Genomic DNA, 9,143 nt, shown 5'->3' with positions numbered 1-9,143 from the left:
GAGGAAGAAGAAAGAAGAGAGCAGATAAAGGAGTGTTTGCAGAGATCCCTCCATCAGCTGTAGAGGAAGAAGAAAGGAGAGAGCAGATAATCAGAGAGCAGAGATCCCTCCATCAGAGGGAAGAAGAAAGAAGAGAGCAGATAAAGGAGTGTTAGCAGAGATCCCTCCATCAGCTGTAGAGGAATAATACAGAAGATAGCAGATAAAGGAGTGTTTGCAGAGATCACTCCATCCGCTGTAGAAGAAAGAAGAGATCAGATAAAGGAGTGTTTGCAGAGATCCCTCCATCAGCTGTAGAAGAAAGAAGAGAGCAGATAAAGGAGTGTTTGCAGAGATCCCTCAATCAGTTGTAGAGGGAAACAGAAAGAAGAGAGCAGATAAAGGAGTGTTAGCAGAGATCCCTCCATCAGCTGTAGAGGAAGAAGAAAGAAGAGAGCAGATAAAGGAGTGTTTGAAGAGATCCCTCCATCAGCTGTAGAGGAAGAAGAAAGAAGAGAGCGGATAAACGAGTGTTTGCAGAGATCCCTCTGTCAACTGTAGAAGAAAGAAGAGCGCAGATAAAGGAGTGTTTGCAGAGATCCCTCCATCAGCTGTAGAGGGAAGAAGAAAGAAGAGAGCAAATGAAGGAGTGTTTTTAGAGATCCCTCAATCAGCAGTAGAGGGAAGAAGAAAGAAGAGAGCAGATACAGGAGTGTTAGCAGAGATCACTCCATCAGCTGTAGAGGAAAGAAGAGAGCAGATAAAGGAGTGTTTGCAGAGATCCCTCCATCAGCTGTAGAGGAAGAAGAAAGAAGAGAGCAGATAAAGGAGTGTTTGCAGAGATCCCTTCATCAGCTGTAAAGGAAGAAGAAAGAAGAGTGCAGATAAAGGAGTGTTTGCAGAGATCCCTCCATCAGCTGTAGAGGAATAATAAAGAAGAGAACAGATAAAGGAGTGTCTGCAGAGATCACTCCATCAGCTGTAGAAGAAAGAAGAGATCAGATAAAGGAGTGTTTGCAGAGATCCCTCCATAAGCTGTAAAAGAAAGAAGAGAGCAGATATAGGAGTGTTTGCAGATATCCCTCCATTAGCTGTAGAGGAAGAATAAAGAAGAGAGCAGATAAAGGAGTGTTTGCAGAGATCCTTCCATCAGCTGTAGAGGAAGAAGAAAGAAGAGAGCAGATAAAGGAGTCTTAGCAGAGATCCCTCCATCAGCAGTAAAGGAAGAAGAAAGAAGAGAGCAGATAAAGGAGTGTTAGCAGAGATCCCTCCATCAGCTGTAGAAGAAAGAAGAGAGCAGATAAAGGAGTCTTAGCAGAGATCCCTCCATCAGCTGTAGAGGAAGAAGAAATAAGAGAGCAGATAAAGGAGTCTTAGCAGAGATCCCTCCATCAGCAGTAAAGGAAGAAGAAAGAAGAGAGCAGATAAAGGAGTGTTTGCAGAGATCCCTCCATCAGAGGGAAGAAGAAAGAAGAGAGGAGAGAAAGGAGTGTTTGCAGAGATCCCTCCATCAGCTGTAGAGGAAGTAGAAAGAAGAGAGCAGATAAAGGAGTGTTTGCAGAGATCCCTCCATCAGCTGTAAAGGAAGAAGAAAGAAGAGAGCAGATAAAGGAGTGTTTGCAGCGATCCCTCCATCAGCTGTATAGGAAGAAGAAAGAAGAGAGCAGATAACGGAGTGTTAGCAGAGATCCCTCCATGAGCTGTAGAGGAATAATACAGAAGAGAGCAGATAAAGGAGTGTTTGCAGAGATCACACCATCATCTGTAGAAGAAAGATCAGATAAAGGAGTGTTTGCAGAGATCCCTCCATCAGCTGTAGAAGAAAGAAGAGAGCAGATAAAGGAGTGTTTGCAGAGATCCCTCAATCAGTTGTAGAGGGAAGCAGAAAGAAGAGAGCAGATAAAGGAGTGTTAGCAGAGATCCCTCCATCAGCAGTAAAGGAAGAAGAAAGAAGAGAGCAGATAAAGGAGTGTTAGCAGAGATCCCTCCATCAGCTGTAGAGGAAGAAGAAAGAAGAGAGCAGATAAAGGAGTGTTTGCAGAGATCCCTCCATCAGCTGTAGAGGAAGAAGAAAGAAGAGAGCAGATAAAGGTGTGTTTGCAGAGATCCCTCCATCAGCTCTAGAGGAAGAAGAAAGAAGAGAGCAGATAAAGGAGTGTTTGCCGAGATCCCTCCATCAGCTGTAAAGGAAGAAGAAAGAAGAGAGCAGATAAAGGAGTGTTTGCAGCGATCCCTCCATCAGCTGTATAGGAAGAAGAAAGAAGAGAGCAGATAACGGAGTGTTAGCAGAGATCCCTCCATGAGCTGTAGAGGAATAATACAGAAGAGAGCAGATAAAGGAGTGTTTGCAGAGATCACTCCATCATCTGTAGAAGAAAGATCAGATAAAGGAGTGTTTGCAGAGATCCCTCCATCAGCTGTAGAAGAAAGAAGAGAGCAGATAAAGGAGTGTTTGCAGAGATCCCTCAATCAGTTGTAGAGGGAAGCAGAAAGAAGAGAGCAGATAAAGGAGTGTTAGCAGAGATCCCTCCATCAGCAGTAAAGGAAGAAGAAAGAAGAGAGCAGATAAAGGAGTGTTAGCAGAGATCCCTCCATCAGCTGTAGAGGAAGAAGAAAGAAGAGAGCAGATAAAGGAGTGTTTGCAGAGATCCCTCCATCAGCTGTAGAGGAAGAAGAAAGAAGAGAGCAGATAAAGGAGTGTTTGCAGAGATCCCTCCATCAACTGTAGAAGAAAGAAGAGAGCAGATAAAGGAGTGTTTGCAGAGATCCCTCCATCAGCTGTAGATTGAAGAAGAAAGAAGAGAGCTGATGAAGGAGTGTTTTTAGAGATCCCTCAATCAGCTGTAGAGGGAAGAAGAAAGAAGAGAGCAGATAAAGGAGTGTTAGCAGAGATCACTCCATCAGCTGTAGAGGAAAGAAGAGAGCAGATAAAGGAGTGTTTGCAGACATCCCTCCATCAGCTGTAGAGGAAGAAGAAAGAAGAGAGAGATAAAGGAGTGTTTGCAGAGATCTCTCCATCAGCTGTAGAGGGAAGAAGAAAGAAGAGAGCAGATAAAGGGGTGTTTGCAGAGATCCCTCCATCAGCTGTAGAGGAAGACGAAAGAAGAGAGCAGATGAAGGAGTGTTTACAGAGATCCATCCATCAGCTGTAAAGGAAGAAGAAATAAGAGAGCAGATAAAGTAGTGTTTGCAGAGATCCCTCCATCAGCTGTAGAGGAAGAAGAAAGAAGAGAACAGATAAAGGGGTGTTTGCAGACATCCCTCCATCAGCTGTAAAGGGAGAAGAAAGAAGATAGCAGATAAAGGAGTGTTTGCAGAGATCCCTCCATCAGCTGTAGAGGAAGAAGATAGCAGATAAAGGAGTGTTTGCAGAGATCCCTCCATCAGCTGTAGAGGAAGAAGAAAGAAGAGAGCAGATAAAGGAGTGTTTGCAGAGATCCCTCCATCAGTTGTAGAGGGGAGAAGAAAGGAGAGAGCAGATAAAGGAGTGTTTGCAGAGATCCCTCCATCAGCTGCAGAGTAAGAAGAGAGCAGATAAAGGAGTGTTTGCAGAGATCCCTCCATCAGCTCTAGAGGAAGAAGAAAGAAGAGAGCAGATAAAGGAGTGTTTGCAGAGATCCCTCCATCAGCTGTAGAGGAAGAAGTAAGAAGAGATAAGATAAAGGAGTGTTTGCAGAGATCCCTCCATCAGCTGTAGAGGGAAGAAGAGATCAGATAAAGGAGTGTTTGCAGAGATCCCTCCATCAGCTGTAGAGGAAGAAGAAAGAAGAGAGCAGATAAAGGAGTGTTTGCAGAGATCCCTCCATCAGCTGTAGAGGAAGAAGAAAGGAGAGAGCAGATAATCAGAGAGCAGAGATCACTCCATCAGAGGGAAGAAGAAAGAAGAGATCAGATAAAGGAGTGTTTGCAGAGATCCCTCCATCAGCTGTAGAAGAAAGAAGAGAGCAGATATAGGAGTGTTTGCAGATATCCCTCCATCAGCTGTAGAGGAAGAAGAAAGAAGAGAGCAGATAGAGGAGTGTTTGCAGAGATCCCTCCATCAGCTGTAGAGGAAGAAGAAAGAAGAGAGCAGATAAAGGAGTCTTAGCAGAGATCCCTCCATCAGCAGTAAAGGAAGAAGAAAGAAGAGAGCAGATAAAGGAGTGTTAGCAGATATCCCTCCATCAGCTGTAGAGGAAGAAGAAAGAAGAGAGCAGATAAAGGAGTGTTTGCAGAGATCCCTCCATCAGCTGTAGAGGAAGAAGAAATAAGAGAGCAGATAAAGGAGTCTTAGCAGAGATCCCTCCATCAGCAGTAAAGGAAGAAGAAAGAAGAGAGCAGATAAAGGAGAGTTTGCAGAGATCCCTCCATCAGAGGGAAGAAGAAAGAAGAGAGCAGATAAAGGAGTGTTAGCAGAGATCCCTCCATCAGCTGTAGAGGAAGATGAAAGAAGAGAGCCGATAAAGGAGTGTTTGAAGAGATCCCTCCATCAGCTGTAGAGGAAGAAGAAAGAAGAGAGCGGATAAACGAGTGTTTGCAGAGATCCCTCTGTCAACTGTAGAAGAAAGAAGAGAGCAGATAAAGGAGTGTTTGCAGAGATCCTTCCATCAGCTGTAGAGGGAAGAAGAAAGAAGAGAGCAAATGAAGGAGTGTTTTTAGAGATCCCTCAATCAGCAGTAGAGGGAAGAAGAAAGAAGAGATCAGATAAAGGAGTGTTTGCAGAGATCCCTCCATCAGCTGTAAAAGAAAGAAGAGAGCAGATATAGGAGTGTTTGCAGATATCCCTTCATTAGCTGTAGAGGAAGAATAAAGAAGAGAGCAGATAAAGGAGTGTTTGCAGAGATCCCTCCATCAGCTGTAGAGGAAGAAGAAATAAGAGAGCAGATAAAGGAGTCTTAGCAGAGATCCCTCCATCAGCAGTAAAGGAAGAAGAAAGAAGAGAGCAGATAAAGGAGAGTTTGCAGAGATCCCTCCATCAGAGGGAAGAAGAAAGAAGAGAGCAGATAAAGGAGTGTTAGCAGAGATCCCTCCATCAGCTGTAGAGGAAGATGAAAGAAGAGAGCCGATAAAGGAGTGTTTGAAGAGATCCCTCCATCAGCTGTAGAGGAAGAAGAAAGAAGAGAGCGGATAAACGAGTGTTTGCAGAGATCCCTCTGTCAACTGTAGAAGAAAGAAGAGAGCAGATAAAGGAGTGTTTGCAGAGATCCTTCCATCAGCTGTAGAGGGAAGAAGAAAGAAGAGAGCAAATGAAGGAGTGTTTTTAGAGATCCCTCAATCAGCAGTAGAGGGAAGAAGAAAGAAGAGATCAGATAAAGGAGTGTTTGCAGAGATCCCTCCATCAGCTGTAAAAGAAAGAAGAGAGCAGATATAGGAGTGTTTGCAGATATCCCTTCATTAGCTGTAGAGGAAGAATAAAGAAGAGAGCAGATAAAGGAGTGTTTGCAGAGATCCTTCCATCAGCTGTAGAGGAAGAAGAAAGAAGAGAGCAGATAAAGGAGTCTTAGCAGAGATCCCTCCATCAGCAGTAAAGGAAGAAGAAAGAAGAGAGCAGATAAAGGAGTGTTAGCAGAGATCCCTCCATCAGCTGTGGAGGGAATAAGAAAGAAGAGAGCGGATAAAGGAATGTTTGCAGAGATCCCTCCATCAGCTGTAGAAGAAAGAAGAGAGCAGATAAAGGAGTCTTAGCAGAGATCCCTCCATCAGCTGTAGAGGAAGAAGAAATAAGAGAGCAGATAAAGGAGTCTTAGCAGAGATCCCTCCATCAGCAGTAAAGGAAGAAGAAAGAAGAGAGCAGATAAAGGAGTGTTTGCAGAGATCCCTCCATCAGAGGGAAGAAGAAAGAAGAGAGGAGAGAAAGGAGTGTTTGCAGAGATCCCTCCATCAGCTGTAGAGGAAGTAGAAAGAAGAGAGCAGATAAAGGAGTCTTAGCAGAGATCCCTCCATCAGCAGTAAAGGAAGAAGAAAGAAGAGAGCAGATAAAGGAGTGTTAGCAGAGATCCCTCCATCAGCTGTGGAGGGAATAAGAAAGAAGAGAGCGGATAAAGGAATGTTTGCAGAGATCCCTCCATCAGCTGTAGAAGAAAGAAGAGAGCAGATAAAGGAGTGTTTGCAGAGATCCCTCCATCAGAGGGAAGAAGAAAGAAGAGAGGAGAGAAAGGAGTGTTTGCAGAGATCCCTCCATCAGCTGTAGAGGAAGTAGAAAGAAGAGAGCAGATAAAGGAGTGTTTGCAGAGATCCCTCCATCAGCTCTAGAGGAAGAAGAAAGAAGAGAGCAGATAAAGGAGTGTTTGCCGAGATCCCTCCATCAGCTGTAAAGGAAGAAGAAAGAAGAGAGCAGATAAAGGAGTGTTTGCAGCGATCCCTCCATCAGCTGTATAGGAAGAAGAAAGAAGAGAGCAGATAACGGAGTGTTAGCAGAGATCCCTCCATGAGCTGTAGAGGAATAATACAGAAGAGAGCAGATAAAGGAGTGTTTGCAGAGATCACTCCATCATCTGTAGAAGAAAGAAGAGATCAGATAAAGGAGTGTTTGCAGAGATCCCTCCATCAGCTGTAGAAGAAAGAAGAGAGCAGATAAAGGAGTGTTTGCAGAGATCCCTCCATCAGCTGTAGAAGAAAGAAGAGAGCAGATAAAGGAGTGTTTGCAGAGATCCCTCAATCAGTTGTAGAGGGAAGCAGAAAGAAGAGAGCAGATAAAGGAGTGTTAGCAGAGATCCCTCCATCAGCAGTAAAGGAAGAAGAAAGAAGAGAGCAGATAAAGGAGTGTTAGCAGAGATCCCTCCATCAGCTGTAGAGGAAGAAGAAAGAAGAGAGCAGATAAAGGAGTGTTTGCAGAGATCCCTCCATCAGCTGTAGAGGAAGAAGAAAGAAGAGAGCAGATAAAGGAGTGTTTGCAGAGATCCCTCCATCAACTGTAGAAGAAAGAAGAGAGCAGATAAAGGAGTGTTTGCAGAGATCCCTCCATCAGCTGTAGAGGGAAGAAGAAAGAAGAGAGCTGATGAAGGAGTGTTTTTAGAGATCCCTCAATCAGCTGTAGAGGGAAGAAGAAAGAAGAGAGCAGATAAAGGAGTGTTAGCAGAGATCACTCCATCAGCTGTAGAGGAAAGAAGAGAGCAGATAAAGGAGTGTTTGCAGACATCCCTCCATCAGCTGTAGAGGAAGAAGAAAGAAGAGAGAGATAAAGGAGTGTTTGCAGAGATCTCTCCATCAGCTGTAGAGGGAAGAAGAAAGAAGAGAGCAGATAAAGTAGTGTTTGCAGAGATCCCTCCATCAGCTGTAGAGGAAGACGAAAGAAGAGAGCAGATAAAGCAGTGTTTGCAGAGATCCCTCCATTAGCTGTAGAGGAAGAAGAAAGAAGAGAGCAGATAAAGGAGTGTTTGCAGAGATCCTTCCATCAGCTGTAAAGGAAGAAGAAAGAAGAGAGCAGATTAATGAGTGTGTATAGAGATCTCTCCATCAGCTGTAGATGGAAAAAGAAAGAAGATAGCAGATAAAGGAGTGTTTGCAGAGATCCCTCCATCAGCTGTAGAAGTAAGAAGAGAGAAGATAAAGGAGTGTTTGCAGAGATCCCTCCATCAGCTGTAGAGGGAAGAAGAAAGAAGAGAGCAGATAAAGGAGTGTTAGCAGAGATCCATCCATCACCTGTAGATGGAAGAAGAAAGAAGAAAGCAGATAAAGGAGTGTTAGCAGAGATCCCTCCATCAGCTGTAGAGGAAGAAGAAAGAAGAGAGCAGATAAAGGAGTGTTTGCAGAGATCCCTCCATCAACTGTAGAAGAAAGAAGAGAGCAGATAAAGGAGTGTTTGCAGAGATCCCTCCATCAGCTGTAGAGGGAAGAAGAAAGAAGAGAGCAGATAAAGGAGTGTTAGCAGAGATCCATCCATCACCTGTAGAGGGAAGAAGAAAGAAGAAAGCAGATAAAGGAGTGTTAGCAGAGATCCCTCCATCAGCTGTAGACAGAAGAAGAAAGAAGAGAGCAGATAAAGGAGTGTTTGCAGTATTGTGTATTTATTTATTTATTTATTTATTTAAAATCTCTTACTATTATTTTAGTTCTCTTTCGGCTCCAAATTTTGTAGACAACAGATCTTGGATTTTTTTTAAATCTGGTCATCATCAGAAGTGTTATCGTCACTTGATTCTTTAATCTGTTTCACCGGATAAAGGGTTTTTTTTATTTGATCATTTAACCGGTTCTCTAATTTCATTTTTGTCTGCGTTGTTTTTTTTAAGTTCTTCCAATTCTTTCACAGGATAAATAGTTGTAGCGTGTGATTGTGGAGGACTCAGTTAGAATCTAACACCATTTTTGTCTGCGTTGTGTTTTTTTAAGTTCTTCCAATTCTTTCACAGGATAAATAGTTGTAGCGTGTGATTGTGGAGGACCCAGTTAACAAGTCCAACACCATCTTTGTCTGCGTTGTGTTTTTAAATTTTTCTAGTTGAGCCATCAGCTTTTTATTTTGATCAGTAAGCGAAGCTATTTGGGATTCTGCATTACGGCGTCTACTTTCCTCCCTCCAAAGAGGGAGTTGAAGTGCTTTAGTTATTTTAACCATATTTAATAAGTAACAAATAAAACTAACAAATAAAACTAACAAATAAAACTATTGGTACCGTAATTACCATACATGTGTTTAATAGGACCAGTCAACTCTTTCTCTGACTCTCTTACTGAAAAACTTCCCAAAAACTTTCAATTTTTCTTTCTGTAAGATCCCTTCAAAAAAAACTTTCAATTACACTTACTTTTACCCACAAATCACTTGCTAATTCTTCCAACCATCAGTCTACTTCAGAGCATACAAATCATTCCTGTTGATGCAAGGAGAGCGCGTCAGATCCTTGCAGAAATGAAATATACCTCCAAGTATTTTGGGAGAGCAAATCATCCCTACTTATTAAAACCAGTTCCTCTACATATATGTCTATTTCACACAAACATCTCAGTGTTCCAAACACTTCTTTTGGACCTCAAGTCCTGCATATGCTATAAGTCCCACTGGACTACTCTTAGTACTCAGACCAACCATGACACTCTGGCCATCATTTCTTTAATGTTACCTGATATATTAAACCTTTTTTAGAAGAGCTAGTCAAATTCTAAGGCAGGATAAGCAAAGCATTCTCACAACACAATCAAATTCAAGTGTTATGAAATTGCCAGCATTCCTAAAACATCTCTAC

The sequence above is a fragment of the Cololabis saira genome, chromosome 15 (assembly GCF_033807715.1).
Source record: "Cololabis saira isolate AMF1-May2022 chromosome 15, fColSai1.1, whole genome shotgun sequence".
NCBI classification, from domain to species: domain Eukaryota; kingdom Metazoa; phylum Chordata; class Actinopteri; order Beloniformes; family Belonidae; genus Cololabis; species Cololabis saira.
The sequence above is the reverse complement of the archived record's forward strand: the minus strand, read 5'-3'. Positions refer to the sequence as shown.